We start from the raw sequence: 22,500 nt of genomic DNA on the forward strand, positions 1-22,500 counted from the left end.
CGAGTAACGATGTTCTATTATTTCAGATATCACCGTAAAAGAAGTGTGGGTAAATACTAATTTTTTCACAGGAAAAATTATGTTGCACATCGATAAATACGATGTGAAAAGCAATCTGGAAATATACAGGGAACTGAAAAAAACATTTTTTCAGGGTTCATTCATTTGCTGGTTGGCATGGCTGTCAAACCTCTGCACTGCTTTCACTGTGCAAATCCTGCATTTTACAATGGTACTGGAGCACCCAAATGTCTGGTGTACTGAACATCAGTCGGGAAGCCTTTTTAGCTACAAAGATTTATTACAATTTTTAAATGTAAAAAGCATAAGCAAAATGCTTACGTTACTTTTCAATGCAGATTTTTTGAATCTTGTTTTATATGGGAATTAGTTTAAAGCCATTTGGGTCGTTTATGTTTATTTAATCTAGGAATCTCTAGGCTAAATCTATCAAAGAAAATTAAAGTAAGTCCCAGTTGCCAGTGCATGAAGAGATACGACACTATCACTACACACAATTAAATGAGTTGTTTCTTACAGTGAAACTGGGGGGCTAACAGGTTGCTAATTCTAAGCCTGCAACTTTAAGAGATTCAGAAAACCAGTTAATTCTGGCAGCATTTCTGTGCTGCTTCCTCTGTTTTGGAGTTTTCTGCTTTTTAAAAATTGTTAACCAAGTCCACTCATTTTTTACCTTTTTTTTTTTTCTTTTAAATCAGGCTTTCTTAAAAAACAACAAACCCCACAAAAAAAAAAACCAAAAAACAAACCAAACAAACAAAAACCCCAAACCAACCACAAAACCACACCACAACAAAACAAACAAAATCCAGGCACCTCAGTTACATTTTCAGACTGGAGTTCATATTTGATTTTAGCTGTAAGTGAAAATAAATGTATCAAATCCTCCCTCCATTCACACAACAAAACATTCCTGCAGATTAGATTGACACAATACAAAAAATCTCTGTCCTAAACGATACCTCAGACTGAAAAAATCAGGATGGGTGTTGAATGTTAAAACTTCAGCACAGGTGTGTGGAAAATCTTACGGAGAACCTGCTCACGGCACACTTAACCGGAGGCAGGGCTTCTTGCCCCTCACTTTCCTGAGTGCTCTGTTTACAGACTAGCATCACATTTACAGGATAACACAGGAAAGTATACAGTTAAAGGAAAAAAAAAAAAAAGAGAGAGATGGAAACATTTGAATGTTTATGACACCTTACAAAAAAAAAATTGCAACATAAATAATTTACCAGGACAAATATATAACTTTGGAAATTCATTAATTTTCTTACTGTCTTTGCAGAAACAGCAGGTCCAACAGAGGTCAAAAAATAGCTGGGATAAGAAAAGATATGTAACATACTTCAACAGACTTACTAGATATTAATTAAAAATTACAAATTTGGCTTCATAAAGTACAGATGCCTGGGACACGTAATAGCTACCAGAGAAATTGCTATAATAATTACATGAAATTGTGACTAATTACTGGTATATACAGGGTGTTTCACCTTATCAGATGGTATATTCACACACCCAGGAACAGATACAACACACAGTAAATACAGGAATCGAGATTCCATGCCACACATTTCTTATTGTCTGTTATGGATCTGAAGACAGATCTATAGGGATCCTTTAATTAATACTAGCAGATCAGAAACAATAGCCACCGCTTAACTGCAAAATTTGCAGAAGCTCTGCTATTTGTTTTTGTTTCACACTGGAATGATAACAAAACCTGTTAAGTGGTTTTGCAAAATTAACCAGCTTCAAATGGTTGGGCTGGGGTGGAAAGTGCCAGGTTTTGATCTATTTGTTTGCCATTCCAGGAGAGCAGTGGCTTTCTAGAGAGAGACAGTGTTCACATTAGGCACCAAAACTTTACTGTCGAGAGCTCCATCAAACCCAATTTTTTTTAAAATGCAAGTACGGGTAAAAATAAAAATAATAAAAATATATATATTAAAAATATCTGTCTCCCCCTTGAAAATATTCTAAGCAGTCTCACTAGCAAAGAGATTTAATGAGTGGGAAAAGGAGGAATGAAATAAAACATCTTAATCAACTTTGTTCCTATAAATAGAAGTAAAGGACCATTGAAAAACCAATTGACATACTTTCATGCTGCACTGTAAGTCCTCTAGAGAACTTTTAAGATTGTACCATCACATGTGGAGGTGCAAGGGAGCAGAGGACTTTTTATGCATTCTTTGCCTCATGATGCTATTTCCATAAGAAAAAAGCTGGAAGTTGAAACTGTGACAACTTGCACTAACCCATGGGAATGCAAACATCTATCTCCTGATAACATGTCGAGATAATGCACGTCACCGCTGCAGCCAGCGTGAGGACACTTGTCTTCACTCATTTTATATCCACTCTATCACATTCCTGGCCACACTTCCCTATCTGTCCTTTCAACACACTCCATACATTCCTCCAGTGAAGTGCACAACTCCCTTGTTCAAACAGAACTGGGCAGCACGATTACACTTTCTTTACCGCAGCTGAACAAAACCCAAAAGCTACTTAAAGCTGCTCTTCTAGAAGGTCAGTTTTTCACACCCTATTACGGGAGCAGCCTTCCTTTTTCTTTTCATAAGGAGTTTGGCTGGTGGCCTTGAGCTAGTCTTTCCTCCCACAAGACAGAAACACAGTGTTACACTCAGCCTGTGAAATCTGGAAACTGCCCAGAGAAAAGCACACATGCAAGGCTTCTTGTTTGCCATCCACTATTCTATGGATAACTCCTCCATTGTGGTGAAACCATAAGCTTATACTGCATCCTACTTGCCAAATTAACCCAGTCTCTAATATCACAAATAGTAACAAAATCCTTATTTTTAGAACACCTCGACAATTTTTCTGGATACGACCTCATGGCAAAAGTATTCCATTAATGCTTTGAGCGGTGTTGTAGGGGAGCTGGAAAAAATGCTGAACAAAAGCAAGAAATATTAACAAGAAATATTATGTTTTGTCTTCTGCCTGTTCCAAGAATAGGAACAGGGGACAGTGAAGGGAAAAAAACCAAACCAAAAATATTTCCTTTTGCACAAACATTTTTTTTTGAGTATTTCTGTAACCAGAAAATGAAAACATTATTGACAACCATGGGGAAAAAGAAAACACTTATGTAATTTTCCTTTTCAGAAAACATCTAGTAGGTTCTGATGGCACTTAATTCTTTAAGAGTCAAATAAAATTGTGTTAGATCAAATTTAATGCTGAGATCTATTAATTTCTAGCATTTCATATTGGTTCCATTCAGCACTGAAATAGTAACCATTAAAACTGCATTACCTTTCAGGTGTTTGCTAGCCAGGCTAAAGCAACTGGCATTACCTGCTGGACTCCAGCACCATGCAGGGGGAGCTTCTCCTGTATTTGACATCACCTAAAGAGAAGAGAGCACCATTTGTCTCTGTTTCCAACTCAGATGTCTTTTTTGCCCCTTCCCTTGAGATGATACGTTGAATTAAACCATTTTCGTGGTGACTGAGAATCCAACCTAATGACCACTGGATTCACGAGTGTGGGTTTCAATGGGTGTCAGGTGTGACATGGATTTCTCAGCTGGAACCACAGACTCTTTGCTTTAGGCTGCTGATTTTGCCTTCTCCTCTGGGTCTACTTACCAATGAGTTTCCAGTGGGGATACAGGGTTCACATTTTCAACAATGATGTCACTAATCTTACATCTTTTTAGTATAATTTTTCTTTTCAGAACCTCCCTCCCTCCCTCTGCTGCCAACCCACTACTATTTATCACTTGTGTTGTGGCTTCTAGATAGTGTTGTATTTTCTTATTATTATATATCATATTATATATATAATATATATTTTATAATATAATATATATATAAACATATATTAGTGCGGTGAATTACTCTGATATTCATCTCAAGAGGCAAGCTACATGATTTGTTACCTACCTGGTACCAGAATGGATGAAGACTAAGAGGCATAGGATATATATTTTCACTGGGAAAAAAATATAAAATTAGAAAGAAGTAATTTTTCAGTTAAAACTTTACCAGATGTGGTGGTGTGGCACACACCAAACTCCTGGAAAAGCAAGGAAAACAACTCCTGAAGTCTAAACCAGCTATAGGAAGGAGCATCTTCACGGATTCAAATGTTTAGATTATTTTAGGGTTTTTTTAGGGCGCATCTTGTGGGTGCAGTTCAGAAGCCTGTGCTTCTTTGTACACAGTTGAATACAGAGGCCAATTTTCACAACACAAATTACGCTATCAATTTACAGTCACTGTTCATAAAAAAGGTATTTTCCTTGCACACCAACTGTAAAAGTTCAGTCACTTGAATTACACAGATTGATCTGTCTGGTGGAAATTACAATTTAAGCTTTATTTATCTGGGAGTGTGCTGTGCACCTGTTCTAACCTCTAGACAAATTACCACATAACCCAGTGTCTGCTAATAAGGTATTCACAGACTCTAAAACTGAAAATATAACCCCTTTTGCCTAAAATCTTTCAGACCTATCAACCCTCAGAAACTAGCCCTGGAAAACAGCTCTGCTACATAACTCAAAGGTCAGCAAGCTGGAGGAAGAACATAGAGCAGGTTTGAAGGCAGTAGAAGAAGAGAGACCTTTAACTAAATAATAGCAGATGAAAAATACTAGCTGATCCGATCTGCAAAGATGTAGGGAAGAATGAAGGAGGAAGGATGCAGTACTGGGGCTGATGGCTGAAAACCCCGTTTCTAGTTGTGCCTGGAAATGCACGGGTAGTTGGTGCACAGTTTGAGAACTTTGAGAGTGGCCTGCAAGCAAAATTTACTCTGAGGAGACCAAGAGAGCCAGAAACTTCTTTGTGCTCTTACAGAAAGTTCCCAGATATTCTTCAGACATTACTTCAGGTGCGATGAATTTCAGTCATCCAACTCAAAAGCTAACAAACCCCTGAATAATTTTGTAATGGCTCATACAGGAATTCCAAACATTGCAAAATCCAAGGGTGACCACTTTTGCTAACAAGGCTTTTGGTGAGACTCCTCAGTGCAAGGGGAACAGGAGCTGCATTTCTCTAACTTCCATCAGTTGCTTCTACCAAGAAAGCTTGCTGAAAACCTCCTGTTGAAGCACACCAAGGGGAAGCGCACTGTCTGTGCTCAGCCACGGTACCCTCCTCCCGACAGACATTCTGGACACGTACAGTAAGCACACACATTTTCAGAATATGAGCCCTCCTGTCCTGAAGGCCATGGTCAGCAGGAGGGGTGACAAAGCAGAAGCCTGTGGTGCATGACAGCAGTCAGGGCAAATTAACAATTGCCCGCTCTATTCACAAAGAGAAAAGAATGGAGCCATTCAAGAGCAAATCCATCTGTCCCTGGGAGGGTTCACAAGAGTGTCAGAGAAACCTCACGGTCAACAGTCTCCAAGTGCTGGCACACAGGAATCCAGCACGGTCAGCACGGCTACTTAAGGCTTTACCCACTGGCCGAAGCTTCGCTGCCGGGGTGCTGTTTGCACAGCCTGCGTGCTTCCAGCTGAACAGACTTGAATCTCCCTGAAGGGTGAAGGTCTGCACAGTGCTACCTTTGCCAAAAAGCAACGGGGGAAACGAGAGGCAAAGCAAGACTGGCCATTTTCATCACAAAGGGGGGGTTTCTTGGACATGAAGGAAACAATTGCTTATTTAACAGTGGGCCAGTTACCATATTTCTGCACAAAAGGCACTGACAATGTCGGTGAGGAAACACCATTAGAACATCTTTATTAGAAACCTAACCAATGCCCTCCTTAAGTCTTTAGATGAACACGCCTGTGTTCACAGACTCTCTAAACAGGTCTTTGAATTAGAGACAAACATAACCCAGTTCAATAGACATTATATCTACATTAGTCACGATCTTTGGGGTGGCTCTCAAAATATGAATCACAGATCCCTGCATGCAGTGATGCCTGCCCATATTTGCAGAATGTGGGACAAACTTCTGTGGAGCTTGATCTACCTCATGCACCTCAACAGACACTAAGTCACATGCTAGAGATAATATGTCAACTGTCAACATCGTTAACTTGCCATTCTTCATGGCACAGAAGAGAGGACTGGATTATGAATGTCTGTATAGTTGCTGGGAGTACTGATCTCATTTTAACACCTCTAAGGAGTCATATCGTCATTTCCCCCCCTTTTCCCCTTTCCTGCCCTAATTGAGGACAAACCAAGTCTAAAAAGCCTAGGAGAATGCAGCAGACCTCTGATCTCCTACTGCAGGAATAATTTTCAAAAGGTTTAGGAGAATCTCTACCATTCCCTGAGTGGAAGCCAGCAGGTGCTCTTCACAGCCCTTACCTGTATCCAGACAGCCCTGAGTGAAGTCCAAGCCCAAGGAATTCTAGGCATGCATGATCCCAGCTTCAACATCTGCACAGCCCATGTGAAAGGTCCCTCTTATCCGTGCAGCCTGGAGGACAATGACAATGTCTGTGCCACCTACCAGATCTGAGCAATTCTTTCTCCACAGGAGATTGCTCACCACGTAGAAAATGCAAACTTGGTTTTACCAACCTCTTTAGTTCCTGGCATAACTTTTGAGCATGAGGTCATAAGGCTGGGGAAAGATGATGAAAACCTTCTTTGGTTCCTCTTAGGTCACGTATCTTGAACTTTTTATTTTTATCCTATAACTGCTGCCAATGAATTACAATAATACAGATTAAGAAGGTCATTTAGGGGTTACTGTGCCACCAACGGAGAAAAGAAAACAGCAGTGTACAGGGCCATAGATAACATATGAAACAATAGTCTCCTTCCATCCTTCCATCTGAAATCTCTCTGGATTCAGTATTTGCCTAGAGTATTCTTCTCTCTTCCTTTCTCCTTCAAGAAGTAAAATCTGACCTTTCCAGCTAAGTTGGGAATCATTATATACCCTGCTTTCACTGTAAAACAAAATGACCATGCTAAATGGTCCAGCTTTCAATTCAATTGCTATTTTTGAAGATATGATAAACCCAAGGCTCGTGCCTTGCCCTCTCTTTTTTCACTCAGGCAAAGTTTTTACTTCCTAGCGCCAGCAAGATGTGCAAAGAAGCAAAGTAAAAACTTAAAGTATGATCCTGAATACCAACAGCAGAACTGCAGTTCACCCTCCCATTTTTGGAACTGTTCTCTTTCTTCTAATTTCCAGCAAACCAACAGGCTTAGCAGTAGTAGCTGATCCACTCCGTCAAAACGCCTCTCCAGCTCTGAGGAGGTCAAAGCCCAGCCAATTTTCCAGCCATTAGCACACAGTCCTGCCAGGTGGAATTGCAAATCCATATTACAGAATGTTTTTGCACGTGTGTCCCTGTGGCAGGTTGAAGGGCTTTGGAGAAGGGTTGTGCTGCAAGAACTTCTTGTGAGGCAATGCAACAGCCTCGAAGATACACAGGCTGTGTGCCACCGCCCGGGACATCGCTACTGCTAAGGTATCTTTTATCAACAGTATCTCTCTCCCTCTCGTCAGTTAGGAAAGGCAATCTCACTGCGAGTACAAGGCTGAGGCAAGGGTAACTCATCATCCACAAGAAGTATTTAAAACTCCCTATTTTCCACAAAGAATGAGGTTTCAGGTGGGGTGGAATAAAGACTGTCAAGGAAATTCAGTGCCAGCTGCTTACCCTAAACTGGCCACTTCGTACCGGCTCTTGGGTATGCCTCACATTTTTCACCATTAAATGGAAAGAGCTAATAAAAAAAAAAAACAAACCAACAACAAACAAACAAAACCAAAAACCAAATAATCAGAACATAAAAATGTGTAATGATCATAAAATAATACATTTTTCTTTCTTAATGTTTCAGCTGCCTGAAGAATAGTTTTCTGGTGTAAAAGAGATAACTATATATCTTCTGATTTTATTGGCTGCAGATTACACTAATTATCATAAAAAATTACTACCACTAATAAAAATTCTATTATAAGTTACTTATAGTAATCTCTAGGGTACTATACTTAGCTTAGAAAAGATCGTAATTACACTGCATTACAGGGAGAATTTGTTTCCTGAAGCAGCTTTAACACTGTCTGTTTCTTTTAACACTTTAACATTGTTGGGGATTTTTTTTTTTTCCTCTTTCCCTTTTCAGGTCAAATGTTGCCTGTTATTTTCACTGTGCAGGATGTGATTTTATCCCAGAATAATGATCCATCTCTGTTGCAAGTGACGCAAATGAAGTTTTAAAATCACAAATATCTGGGTGGGTTTCACCTCCCGAGGGGTTTAGCATGTCTCAATGGAAGGATACATGAAAGGGAAGACCTAACACTCTCCGCCCAAAGGGAAACACATTCTGCATAAAATTGCTGGAAGCTAGTGGGTGTTCACAAAAAATACAATGTTCGGATTTTATTTGACAAGACAACAATTGTTATTTTCCCTTTTAGATACTTTGCATTTTACCATCTGTGAGGTTGATGACTCTTAAATGACCTTAAATCATACTGCTGTTAATGGCAGTAGTTACAGGCAAATGTGGAATTCTGTGCGCTACCTGCCTTGGACTGAACATCAAATTAAATAGCTTTACTTTGATAGCTGACAGTGTAGTAAATAACCTCAAAGTCCAACCAATTAAAATAAAATGGAAACAGTGGCCATTTCTTTTAGAAAGGGTTTCAAAGCTTCAATAGCAGGGCTAATCAACATCTTAATTAACAGTCATATAAAATGAAATAGCCCATTTGAGTTGCTTTAAAATAGACAACTTATTTATGCAAAGACTAGTGGCATATTAATTGCTAACACTAACTAAAAAATACGCCTTTGAGCTTTACAGCTTCCTTTGCAGCAAAGGATTTGAGGACTAAATAGTGGAAAAAGCGTATTACAGTAGTTAATTTTATGACAGACATAAACCAGAGGCACAAGCATATGCGGGAAAGTTTTGTGGTGTGTTTTGGTTTTCTCTTTTTTTCCAAATGAGATTAATTAATCAAAGTAGCCTCATAATATTTCTATTCTATTTAAAGTTCAACATTCAGGGTTTAGTCCCTGGAGGCACTGACCAAAGGGACTGTGACCCCATAGGACAGTTAACTCTGAACACACGCATCTTCCCATTAGGGCCAACTGGACGACTCAGGAGCCGGAGTGCACACCTTGCAGTTTTGGAGTGATCTACTCAGGACCCTGCAGGACTGAACCTTCTCCTCCATGATGCTGGAGCATGCACACGCACTCAAAAATGACCCAGGCAAACAATCAAAGGGCTACTCATTTGAGTAAGCATTTCCAGGATCAGGTCCCAGATGACTCATCTCCTCCAATTAGTCTACCTCAGGTTGTATCTTTAAATAGCTTCCATTTACTAATGTGCACGAGGGAGGAGCGGCCGGGAGGAATTACATTTCCTTTCCTAATTACTTTACTTTTGTTGACATCTTGGAATAAGTTTTTACTTTCAGAGGAGAAGAGTTGATTTACACTACAGAAAGAGCACAGCAAGCATGAGAAAATTATTTGCCCTTCCTCCTGCCAGGCATCCATTTCCTTTTCACTGTTGCTAACAATGCGCTAACTATTTATGCATTTGTCAAAGGATCTCAACATAAGAAAACTATATTTAAATCACTTCACTACAAAGTGAAAACACAAGGTAATGATTCAGATTCTATTTAAGTAATAATAATATTTTTACAGACTGCCTGGTGAGCGTGCTAGTAGGTGGCAGGAGCTCAGTGCAGTCCTACAGGGTCAGCAGCAACAAGAAATCTGAAATAGCATTTAATCTTCTTCCTTAAAAAATAGCTTTTAATTTAAGACCCTGAAATACACACAAGAATGTGTCATTTCCCCTGATTAAAGCCTGATTTCACTGCATTTCCCAATGAAGCTGAAAATGAGTGAGCTGTATTTGCAGAAAGAGATTCAGGGGGCCTTACAAGTACCCAAGACAGAATTTTATTTGTCTACATGCAATGAGTTACTTTGCTCGTTTTTCAGGTTTCCACCCTCAATGAACAGCTAGAACTGGCTGGAACCCCGGCTGCCCAGCACAGGTGCTAAGGACAGGAGGATGGGGGAAACCAACTGGGACACTCGCCATTGGGAGTGTGTTGAGACTGGAGTGCATTGACAAGGTAACAAGGCAACATGTTGTACATGTTCCACAAAAGAGATCGATCCCTCTGCTGTCACTCTGGCGCTTCTCAGGAGCTATATATTTGCATAACCTCATCTGCAAAATTTAGAAATGAAATAGCCCAAACATTTTCACAATTTATATAAAGCCTGGTCACGCAATAAACAAAGGCGATGCAAAGAACAGTGTCTTTCACCGTTTTCTTGAAAACAGCAAAAGCAGATGGGCCAAAACACTGATGTTTACGTGCCCCATCTTTTGGCCACTGAACAAAACATTTTGTAGCAATTTAAATACAGATTTGCAAACTGCTTAGGAAGGCTGATACATAGAACAAATGTATGAATCGAAAGAGTCATGTTTATCTGCCTCCTCACGCAGTACTTGCCTTTTGTTTTCAAACTGGGTAACTACGGTCTGTAGTATCTGTTGTACACCTAGGTTATCTGAAAGTCTGACCCTCTAAAGTCCAGATTTTTTGCAGCACATGACAACAACAGATAAAAACAGAGACTTGCCAAACTTGATAGAGTCCTAAGATTGACAGAATTAAAGGTGTAAGCAATCTTCTATTTACCTATACTATACACCCATCTTTGATCACATTACAAATTACAAGCGACACATCATTTTATCATAAAATTCAGTCAGGGAGGAGACAGAAGCTGTTTAAATGGCTGCAGGCTTTCCTCCCTTCTGGCCAGCTTGGCATATGCTTGCACATTGCATGACATGGCTATGTCATCCTGACAGAGTGGGATTCCAGTCAGGCCCCGGGATATTGCATCTTATTTGTACTGGGTGCTGTGGAACAGAAAATTCAGCTGCTGAGGGCCCTCACTTTGCAATACAATGCCTGGTAGCGTGAGAGAGGGGAAATGAGTTCTCATTCCAAGTACACGTAATATTGTGTGATAAGTTGGCTAGTTCACTAACAAAATGCAGAAGCCCTGGAATCACTGGGGATAGCCAATGGGAACATGATGGATTTTGTCTGTCTTAAAAGAAACAGGGAGAATCTGAAAAAAAATCAGAAATCATCTCACCCAGAACTGTAAACCCAACAAAATAAGCATAACCAAGCACAATCACTCAACCACATAAACACACCTAAAGGACAGCATTAACAGTACTGACAGAGCACCATTCTGTTAGCTTCTGTTTGTATGTCCGGTTCCATTTCCTTTTTCTGTGTTTTCTCTGTTGCAATTATTTAATTACCTTTTTCCACGTTCCTTGTGACTTTTGATTTTCTTTCTTAACTTCCATAAGGTATCAGGGGCTCAAGACACTAAAACGCCTTGGCTAAATAATAGCAACGTGGTAATGCTGGTGGGCAAGAAAAGCAATAGAAACCAGAATAACTTTATTAGCTGCCAAATCTGAGCTCAGGAATTAATTAATATTTTTCTTTTCTTGGTAAAAACTCTCAAGGCCTTAAGTATCTTACGAGGTTTAAACAATAACTGGAAGACTATGAAGTAGCAGTGATTCTATTAAAGCTTTGCCCCAAAGGAAAATTAAGACTTATTCTCTTCCTCTTCTAGGGGAACGCAGCACTTTGATACCATGCGTGTTTTTCATTTAATGCATATGTCAATATGCTTTAAAAAGCATTGTTTGTAGCAGCAAAAGCTGTGCCTGGGCAAAATCATAGGTACATACAGCTCATCTGAAAACTTGTAACCCCGGGTACGTACCTGGGTACTGGTAGGAAAGTTACATAGTGAAATGCTTTATCTTTTCACCTAATCAAAAAGCAGCAGCAAACGAAACTCAAAACACTGTTCATTTTCCAGCAGATCAAATGCAACATGACCTAATGCGATGGTCTGCAATAAACAACCTAGTTGAAAGAAGCAGGGAGAGGAGAGAAGTATTTTTCCTGTTCTCTCAGGAAAAAAACAACACTCATATATATCAAAATCTCAAAATGCTAAAAATATCTTATTAAGGCAAGTACCGACTCTTTGATGGAATATTAATTCCTTCAGCTTGTTTTGGTTTCCTCAGTTAGAAGTACAATGGTATTCATATGATGTGAAAACTCATCCTGTTTCAGAAAAAATATACAGGGACTTTACATCACCAGGTTTTTTACCCACAGTAAATCAACACAGGGATATAAACAGAAATCCTGACAAAAAGAAAATCTGACTCTCCAACACAATGTTTAATCACAAAATACACCCTGCCTGTACAACTTGTTCTTACTTCGATCCAGCTATGGCACGAAAACATTGTCCACCAGGGTTTTTAAATTTTCAGATGCAAATTTCCCCAAATGGTAACCTTACAAGTTAGGGGGGGAGCACTGCAGGAGAGCTTTCTCTCCAGAGCAGCCCCTGGTTCCCAGGTAGGTGCTGGCAGGGCTTTCACACCCTGCGGTGGAGGGAAGCTGCGGTTGCAGCCTTTGAACTCCTGCAGGACGTTCCACATAGCTCATGTCTCATTTGGACACAACTTCGTTAACTTCAGAACAAATCTGTAGACACCTCGCTAATCCCACAATACCAACAGGGCCTTTGTTTGGATTGCTGATTAGAAGATACTGTATCTGATTCCAACGTGAGTGAGGAAATCTTTTTTAAAATCCTCTCTTACGTGAGGTAACGCAAGGCAAAGTGGGACCATTCCCAGCTTTGCTGGGGCTGAGACCCTCCCAGCTCTTCTCTACATAATACAAAATGAATAAATTAGCTCCTAAGAAGTGGAACGTTTTTCAAGGCCCCTTTCCCATACTGTTCATTAACTGAAAACTCATTAGTTCAAAGAGGCGTCCTCAGTAAGTTGGGAGTGACATCTCCTATCTGTCACACCGAACAAAACCGCCTCCAGCTTTACTCTCTGTGCATGTGCCACTTGCTTTCAAACAACTATCTGAACGCGTAACTTGGGCTTCATTCAAGTTTTGCACCCTTCAGCTTTGTTTGCTTCCAACCAATTCTTGTCTTAAATGGCCAAAGCAGAGATCTCAAACTTTATTTTCCTTGTAACCTGTCACTGTGATAAAACACTAAAGCCTTTTCCAACCTTCAAGGAAGAGACAAGACTCGCTGAGTTTTCCCTGGTAGTTACTTCTGCTTTGCAAACCCCATTCAAATGCCGACAGTTACTTTTGAACACTGAGAGTAGGTGTTAAATTGAGATTATGGTAAGCAGCAGATTTCTTTGGTTGGTGGAGAAATTATTTCATGAAGACACAAGAGAATTAAGCAGAGTTTCATGTCACTTACTGTATGTGCTGATCAGAGAGTGAATGATGAGTTTCTTGCTGTGGACAGCTGCTCTGTGGAATACTGTGCAGTCTTCAGGTGGAAGAAAAAAGAATTCGTGCCTTAAAACGGAAAAAAACCCACCCAACTTCTTAGCCCTTTTGTGCAAAAAATAAACAGATTTTTCTTGCCGGATTTATTATTCTATTTACAAGTTGCCTGAATGTGTCTAAGAACAGTTTGAATTTTTATTTTCTTCTGTATCTCATTTCACTCTTACTGTGACAGCTTGCTTCTGTCAAAGAGAAAAGACCGTCTTTATTATATTCACCGACGCTGGTATCTAGGACTTTCTTCCTCTGAAGGGAGTGCCACTTCAGTTGATGAGGTCTATATCATTTTAGCGATGTTGGGTAGCAAGTTATGAGTAGGCACAAGAGATTTTAAATGTTACTACGATACTGTAAAAGACAGAGCAAGCAGGTGTTCTCCACAATGTAGGTTTTATTTCGTAACGCTACTTAGATGGCAATTGCAGCTTCTGTATGTTACTTGATAGTTATACTTTGGAGACAAAAAGGCAAATTCTACAGATCAGATCTTCCCTGTCCACATATAAAAATATAAGAAGGGCTAAACTTCCTTCGAAACAGCTGATGTTCTGGTGGGGCATCACCTCCTCCCGCCGAGCTGGAGCTGCACTTCTGTCAGGTAGGCAACCTGCAGATGGAAAGCAGGAGAGCACGTTGCCTCCGAGAGGTGCCTAAGGACTAACAGGAAAACAGGCTGGAATCTTCTACTCGTTGACCATAAATGCCAAGCTGCCCATTCTTCTGTTCTCCAAAGCAAGGGTTGAATGGCTGGTGCTTTGCTGCCATCGACTCCCTCTGTTGGCTGTACGTCCTCCAGCTCCTGGCTTTCAGATGGCACGCACATATGCTATTCAGAGCAGCACAGACTGTCATCTGCTTATCTGGTGTATTATGTGACTAGTGAAGTGCCACATGGTTGAACACCAGGAAACATATTGCTTGCTTTCACTATCAATGACCTAGGGGGAAGAATATGCAAGAGAGGAAATTTGTGGTGATAAACTGGGGCTGGGACTGGGAAGCAGGTCTGAACAATGAAAGAGCTTGACAAGAAAAGTGACTACTAACATCAGAGATAAAATGCTTGGCCTATACAAAATGGGGTGCTGCTTATTTAGCAGGAACAAAATACACAGGGCTGGTGCAGCAATGTGATCAGAAAGCAGCATATGAAGTTTTCACTGGACTCAAGCAGTTGACATTTGCAGAAGTGAATGTCTTTCTACTTGTCAAAACTCTTAGCAAACACTGTGCTTTCTCCTATCTTTTCTGCGTCATTATGCACATGATGTCATTGTTAATATTGACGTTCGAACCAGTTTCCAGTCCTAGGCATGCAGCACACGTGCAGCGAGCTAACTTCTGCAGGACCGTATGTCCTCACCGCAACAGTCACTCAAGATGGTCAACCAGCATATGACTTCAGCCTCAGGGTCATGACGTGGGAAGCAACTTTGAGTGCACACCACCAGCCTTCAGGTACAGGGGCATGGCAAATTCATGAAGGAAAGAACCCCTTCTGTGCCCTGAATTGCTAATTTAAAGGCACCCATTGCATCAGGGCTGTCTGAGAGCCCCTACCACAGTGACATCGCTAATGCTACTTCTGTTATTATGATTAACTAATATTAATAACAGGATCTAAATTTATGTCATCTTAGTCCTCCTGTATTTCTATTTTGCATGCAGCCACTTACCTTATGGAGTAAATTCCACTGAAAAACACACAGATGTTCAGAGAAAGGATACTCCAACCCAGACTTAGCTTAAGCTAACTGATTTTACTGGGAAAATGGATCGAGCTAGGGACTTCAGTGGAATCTAGGTGGAAATTAGAAGAATATGAACGTTCCTCTGTAGAAGAGCTTTTTGTCCTATCTAGTAAAAAGTACTAGTAGCATGTCATATTCAAACACAGAAGATACTTGGACTTTCTGTTATCCTCTGTTGTGTCGTTATTAAGCAGACACATTACTGTATCGCTACGCTCTCAAGTCAATTTGGGGGGCTTTGTCTAAAAGCTGGAATGCACCAGAAGATAAGATTAGTCTGTCTGAGTCTATATCATGTATTCAGTTTGTTCCTTGTAGTCAGGATTCAGAACAGAGGCTCAACTTGAAGTGGAATCAAATTAGCCCATACTCAAAAGTAAATGCTCTCCGAAGCGCTTTACTGAATTGGATTTAAACCATGTTTCGATGCTGTTCTGAATTGTGGACGTTGCTATAAAGAAGTCTACTTTAAGACAATTCAGATGTAGCACAAACAAGTTAAGTCTGTTTTCAAGAATGTCCTTGCTACTGAAATGTCTTACTTTTATTTAAAATATTAGTGTCACATTTATTTCCTTATACCGAGAAAATAAGTATAGGTGATCAAACCAAAGGAAGATAAGCATCTTCCTTTGCTAGTGATGTGGTTTCATTTGTCCCAAAGTACTGTCTTTTTCCTCTGTTAAAATGGTATCTTCTAGGCATGCATCTTGGCATATTAATAAAAAATAAATTTGAGGTTGAGGCTGATTAAATCTGAAAGTAAGCCTTGATCTGACATGTTATTTTGATTGGGTTTTCAAAGTTCACATAGTTCTAGTTCTAATTTATGTTACGCGTGGTATATATCTTCTTGGTTGAACAATTACATTATTCTAAACAATTATATTGCTATGATACACATAATGCATGGCTCCTGAGCATAAAGTTCTTTAATGATGGCAGACTGTAAAGTGGTACAGTTCACTTTTAAAAGGTCATGCATCTTTTTTCAGTAGATTAACATTTTATCTTTTAATGGTGTTAAGAAAAGGTCAAAGATTCTAACAGATGGAATATGGAAAGCTTCTATTGAAGAAGATCAATGTGTTAAGCATCAATCTAAGTCCAGAAACACAGCCATTTAATGACTGTTGTTCTTGTTTTATTTTAAATTACCACTGTCTTGACTGTTTGAATGCTAAAATTACATTTTCATATTTAAAATAAATGGACCATCACCATCTGACACAGATATCTTTGTTTGTGTTGTATTTTCAAGAATATTTCTTCATTGTACAAAACAAGAAAAGTTCCTTAAATAATTAGCTTACCCTTAGACTAATGGCCTGTCACTTTGACATCCACATGAATGCAGTAGGATAGAAGATAATTTTATATTGGTTTAACTAAGTTTGCAATAATTTAAATGGATATACACTCTCAAGTCAAGTCCCTTCTGTGTAACATGCTGTTGAACTTTTAAAATAGGTGATATTATAAACTTATGATGATATTTTTCAAGAAGGACATGTTTAGGTACTAGAGCTTTCCAAGAGCATTCTATTATCACTTTTAGACCCAGATTCGTCATAAAGTCTAAGCACTTCAGTTGTCCCAATAACTTCAGACCTCAAGGGAATACAGTGCTATGTGTTTGCAGGAGACTGTAAGCTCTTCTGAGCTGCTATGGGCCTCTGTCTACTTTTATAAAATAACTAGTATGACAGAGTAACATGATTGGTTTTCTGTGTGCTGAAGTAAATACAAATATAAAAAATAACAGTAGGAGGTCAAGCTGCTTTGTAGAAAGTTATCGGACAGCTTCTAAAGATTGTCAAGCTTATGTGTCTGTAGTGTATATGTGCATTTTTCAGATTTGCTTGTATTTCAAGTTCCTATTATCCCCTTGAGCCAGGCCTGCTCCCAACAAAAGGGTTTCAAGAAGAAGGTAAAACTGGTAGAATTAGAGATTCTCCTCCGAGTCCTCTGAGCAGCAGAAAGTGACTTTGCGCTTGGCTTACGTTTTTAGCATTATAGAGGCACATACAGCCTGCAGATATGGCTCTTCAATTGCTACACCAGAACAAAACAGAGCGCGCTGGGAGTCACCTGGCTTTTCTTGGCAGCATCCTTCCTTCTAATGGAAATGCATAACAATATTTTGGTAAACTACTGAATAAGTATTTTGGTAAACTACTGAACCAGACTCAAGAGTTTACAAGGATATCTATATTTTCAGAAAAAACTACTAAGCAATATTAACTACGTATATTTAAATGCAATCCATTCACACACACAAATCAATATAATATTTGTTACTTGGGCTATAGTAACTAAAGGGTTATTTAAAAGACAAGTTCAAAGAAATGTCTGATATTTTGTAGTTTAGCCTCACTTTAGAGGGAAGCTTAAAAAATTTCAGTTTCTATTGTAAGACAAGTCAAAGCCACTTTTCCCCCCACCAAGGAAATTCCGTAAATCTCATATCGCATAGGGTTCATCATCTTCTAACTGCTGGGACCTAGGAGGTCATCTTTTACTTGGAAATAAGGTCCACAGAGTTGCCTCCTATATACCTTTTTCACTCTGTGTAGGTTGGACAGAGAGCTCTTACTCTTCCAGCATGAGGAAATCACCCCGTTTCTAACAACTGCTTGGAGAAACTGAAGTTTTCCTCAGAACAAAAAGTATGTTCAAAATGAACTGCGTAAAGTATAATTATGAGATTTGCTTCTATTCATACTTACTTGCTTCAGAATTAAACTGCATATACCAAAGGTTGTAAGCGCTATCAGCTTCATCATTAGTTAAGACTATACTCCCTTAAGAACCTGGTTCTAGTTCCCAGGTGAATAACAGACATATCCTGAGGCCAATAGAAGTAAATTTTTTGGACAAGTGTGTGCAGAAAATTCTAAAGCTGCCAAGAGAAGCTGCTCCTTCCCTTCCTAGCACTAAGGACATTTCACCAGAGGGGCTGGTGTTTATTTCAAATACCACGGCATGGTTTGTTGATAGCCACTGTCTTTTGGGAGGAACAGTCTCTGGGAATTCAGTAACCATAAATTTTATTTAAACTTTTACTGCTTCAAAGCCACAGAGTAAGGTATTGGACTAAGGAAGCAGGCTGCCATATTCCCACCAACTTAAGTTTTACTGAATTTAAAATACAGCCTCACAAACAGCTCTGAAAAGGGGACAATTTCAGTGCCAAAAGCCAATGGAAGTAACCAGCTGACACTGGCGGCTATCTGATCACCTAGTAACAATTAGGAATTTAAAAGGATGGCTAAAAAAGATCTGTGAAGTAGCTGAAATATTCAAGCAAATCTTCTTGCTCCTTTGCTTGCTCTAACCACTGCGTTTTTTCAACAGAACATAAGCCCAAGTTATTCTCATGCAAGCTTCATGAAATACCTTCTCTCTCTGGGCTAGAAAAGCTAAAGCAATAAAGCCAGACACTGTGAACATGCTAAAACCAACACTCAGCCCAAAATTTCTTGTGAACTCCATAGTCTCGCATACAGACTGCGTAAGACAACCAGAGGAGGAAGGCTTCACCAGCCCTTAGAAGAGCTCGGGGGGAGCACACCGGTCACTGCAGGGCAGTGCCATATGCTGACAATCCACGGCATCAAGGCAGAAGATAGCTCCAAAAGCATGATAGCCAGCCAGACAAAACAGAGCCACTGGTGCTCTGCTCTAAAAGAAGTGGTAACCAGTGATAAAAGCCATGATATTTTCCCACCACCTTTGAATCGTCAGAGATGATGTTAATCCGAGAAACACGTTTACAAAGCCAGAACACCACAAAAGAACCTACTGCAGCCACAAACCCTGTAAGTCAGTATAGGTAACCTGTAAGTATGGAAAAGTATAAAGCATTGATTTAATCTGCTTCAAATTCCTATATATTATAGGATTTTTGTCTGTGGTGCGTCCATGTGCACTACAGGATCTGAAAGACCAAGATGTTTCCTCTTCATGGCTACTCACTAGCATTAAAAGCCAAATTATACTCCTGTAAATAGCCCTGGGATGCTATTGTTCTCCCTGAATTTGCACAGGGTAAATACACAGAAGCCTGGGAAAGAGTATTAACATATACAGATGAAATGGACTCCAACCTGCTTTGTCTCCTCTGTCTTCGCTCTGCAGAGCTGGCAAGAGCAGAAGCAGTAAATACTTACGTTTTGTCACTTGAGTCAGCACATATAATTCTTCATACACGTAGGAACTAGCTCTGCTGCAGAAGAAAATACCATTTTCACAATAACTTTTCACAGTGGAACTGTGCCTTAAATCAAACAAGCAAGTACTGAGTCAGCTTAGTGGCAGAGCAACAACAATTTGATCTGCGACGTGGCAAGCTTTGGTTTGGAGATGCTAAACAATTCTTCATCCTGGGCCTCAGGCTTGTAAAGATGATAGAAGATGATGCAATGCATTCAGACTCTGGGGAGAAAAGGAACAGTCATACCACTCTTGAGAAACCCTTTGTGCAGAAAAATTTATTGTGTGCCCCCAGGTGCAAAGGCTATGGATGAAATGCAACTCAATAAAGACAAGCCAAGGTGTTTCAAGAGAGCTAACGAACATTTTGGTATTTGCACTTAGTCAGATAAAGCACTGGTTTCCAGTTGAGCAAGGAGGCAGCAATCGTTTGAATATGATTTCTACATGGTAACAAATGCTCCCAGAGTGTTTTTAAGCCCTGTGTTTTGTTTTTGTTTGGTACAAAGATGATCTTATTAATGAAATCTAATCAGTTCTCCCACCTTGATGCTTCTCTTCTTTACTTTTTTCTAATGTCCTTTTTGAGAGAAACTGTATTTCTTTCATGAGGGTCACCTGTCAGTGTAGTTGTTTTATATTTTCTACATATACAGAGCATAGTCTTGCATACTCTTTACTTCCCATTCTATAAAACAGTAAGAAAGTCTATAGAAACATAAAATGATTTTCTAATGTACATGTTCTGTCTGATTTCCATGTTCAAGTGCAGCTGATGAGACATATAAAGGTGTTGCCTTTATACCTGATATCTTACTGCCCACAGACAGAATATCAACATGAGCACTAGGAATTCGTAACACCTATGGAAAGGAGTGTTGCATAGATGCGATGAGATACAAGAGAATATTTTCAGGGAATGTCCCTTACAGCAGCCAGTCAAGCTTCTGAAAGGATTATTCATTATAAACCATGCTGGCTCAGTAACGAATTCTGATAGAGGACATGATGTTAATTCAGCTATTACTCTCTCTTTTACTCTTGGATTAAAAAAAAAAAAAGTTTATTTTTTTAGCCTCTGAGTACTTCTGTGATCTGATTTCTTACACCCTGCAGGGGACAGCATTGGGTAAAGAAAAGTAGAAATCATATGATAAAGAAGCATTTGCTTTCAATTATCAAATTGTACTTTGTTAATTGAGATACAAAAAAGCATTCTTTCTTTTTTTAGGTCGGCACAAATCCTCTCTATCTCTTCACCCTTAAACTCTTCTGAATTATTAATTGACATTATTTTGGTTACATAGTTCATTCTGCTATCAGTAGTGAGAAAGATTCCCAACAATTTTTAGTCACCAGTATTACTAAGGAAGAAGAAATGCTGCAAGAGTATTGATATAACTTAAAACTTTCTTCTCGTGACAGGCTGGGTAACACTGTTTTTCAGCAGCTATGTTGAATCCCCTTTATGGCGTCAACATAGGTATCAGTTTGCAGGGGAAAAAAATCACTTTTATACTATCTTCTTTCATTAAAATATATATGTGTATGGCCACAGACACACGGTCTCACGTATTTTGTCTGTAATTGTGCATGTAAATGCAAGCTGAAGTGTTTGCTTTTATTTTCCTCAGCCATTGTTGCAAAAATAAAGGTGTTTTCTCCCCCACAAATAAGCCTGTGTTTAAAAGTGATATTGCAAAAGGTATATGGTAGCCTTGTTTATTTTGGACAGATGCAAAGAAGTATCTCTGAACTTCTGCCAGTGATCAAAGGAACTGATGATGTAGAACAGATTCATGGGCCATGTCCTATCAGCCTGCACTTTACCCGTCATCCATCATCCAAACCCTAAGCCTTTTTCTGAGTGATGATTGCACCCTAAACACATAAAATTAATCACCACTCTAGCCTGGCCAGGTGTCTTGCCTCCAGAAATTATCTCATTGCAGCAAAAGAACTGCTAGAATCTGATATCTGTACTGTAATTTAATTTAAAGAATACTGCATAGTAACACTAAGATTGATTTACATATCTGAAAAGTTTATAGTTTCACAAAGCCAATATAAATTCTTGGAGAAATATGTAATTGGAAAAAAAAAATATGGCTGATCATAAAATCAGGGCATCTGAATATTTATTAGCTTCTGGAATTTTCAGCTGATGCTTACTACCATGATTGTAGCTTAACATAGGTTTTCAAATGCAATTTGCAAAATGAGAAAGGCCAGGTATTTGAACCAGTATAAATTTGGTGTGGGACTTTTACCTAAGCGAAACAGTAGCTCTGGGAGACTAGACTTCACATAAATAGTGTCTATTTTGGTTTTCAGAGAGCTCATAATTTTTATGTTTATGTATTCCTTCTTTCCCTGTCCAAAAAACAGAAGAGAAATTAAACAGCAGAAAATTAAACCATTGTAGGCGTCTCTACTTTTGAAAAGACAATAGAAAAATTGTGGCTAGGTTTGACGGTGGCTAATAAATTAGGTCAGATATATACCATATTTATGAAATGCAGAATTAAAGACACGCAGGCCCTGCTGTACTTCAGCTGGTCTCTCACACACAAACTCACTGTTTCCCATACAGAACACACACAGCATGCCTATGTTTTGCATAAGTAGGAACAATTATAAGTATAAACGTGAAAATAATCTCCACCTAATGATAAATGGAAATAGGCTATTTCCAATATGCATATTAACAAGGAGAGAGGAGTTGGTTCCTCACTATAAATATACTGCCTAACTCACAGGCAAATTCTGCTAGTGTTCTGCTTCGCTTCTGGATTAACTGCAAATCCTAATAATTTGCTTTTAATTGGGAGCTTAGCTCCTATATTAAATTATTATAGGAAAGCAAATGTGCCCAAAAGATGTATTATTAAAATAAAAATAACACAATATCCGGGGTTTAAAAAAATCTTACTCACTGTAGAACCAAGAAGAAGAAAGCATCTGGAAAAGGAATCTTAATAAACAGGAAAAAAATAATTAAACGGGCCCTTAAATTACCTTAATTGAAACAACACTATTACTGTAGATTTCAGCTGTGATGCTCCTATGTAACGTGGCTTCCTCTGACTAA

General features: G+C 39.2%; 1 long non-coding RNA gene across 1 annotated transcript in view; it reads right to left on the reverse strand.

Moving 5' to 3' along the window:
* Positions 1-22,500, reverse strand: part of LOC308053575 — a 112,605-nt gene that overhangs the window by 30,301 nt on the left and 59,804 nt on the right. Inside the window, exon 1 of the long non-coding RNA XR_013923670.1 lies at positions 1-22,500. This exon is cut by the window's left edge and continues 13,634 nt beyond it; it is cut by the window's right edge and continues 59,804 nt beyond it. This is a non-coding gene — a long non-coding RNA (uncharacterized lncRNA).

The sequence above is a fragment of the Falco punctatus genome (assembly GCF_963210335.1).
Source record: "Falco punctatus genome assembly, chromosome: 14".
NCBI lineage: Eukaryota > Metazoa > Chordata > Aves > Falconiformes > Falconidae > Falco > Falco punctatus.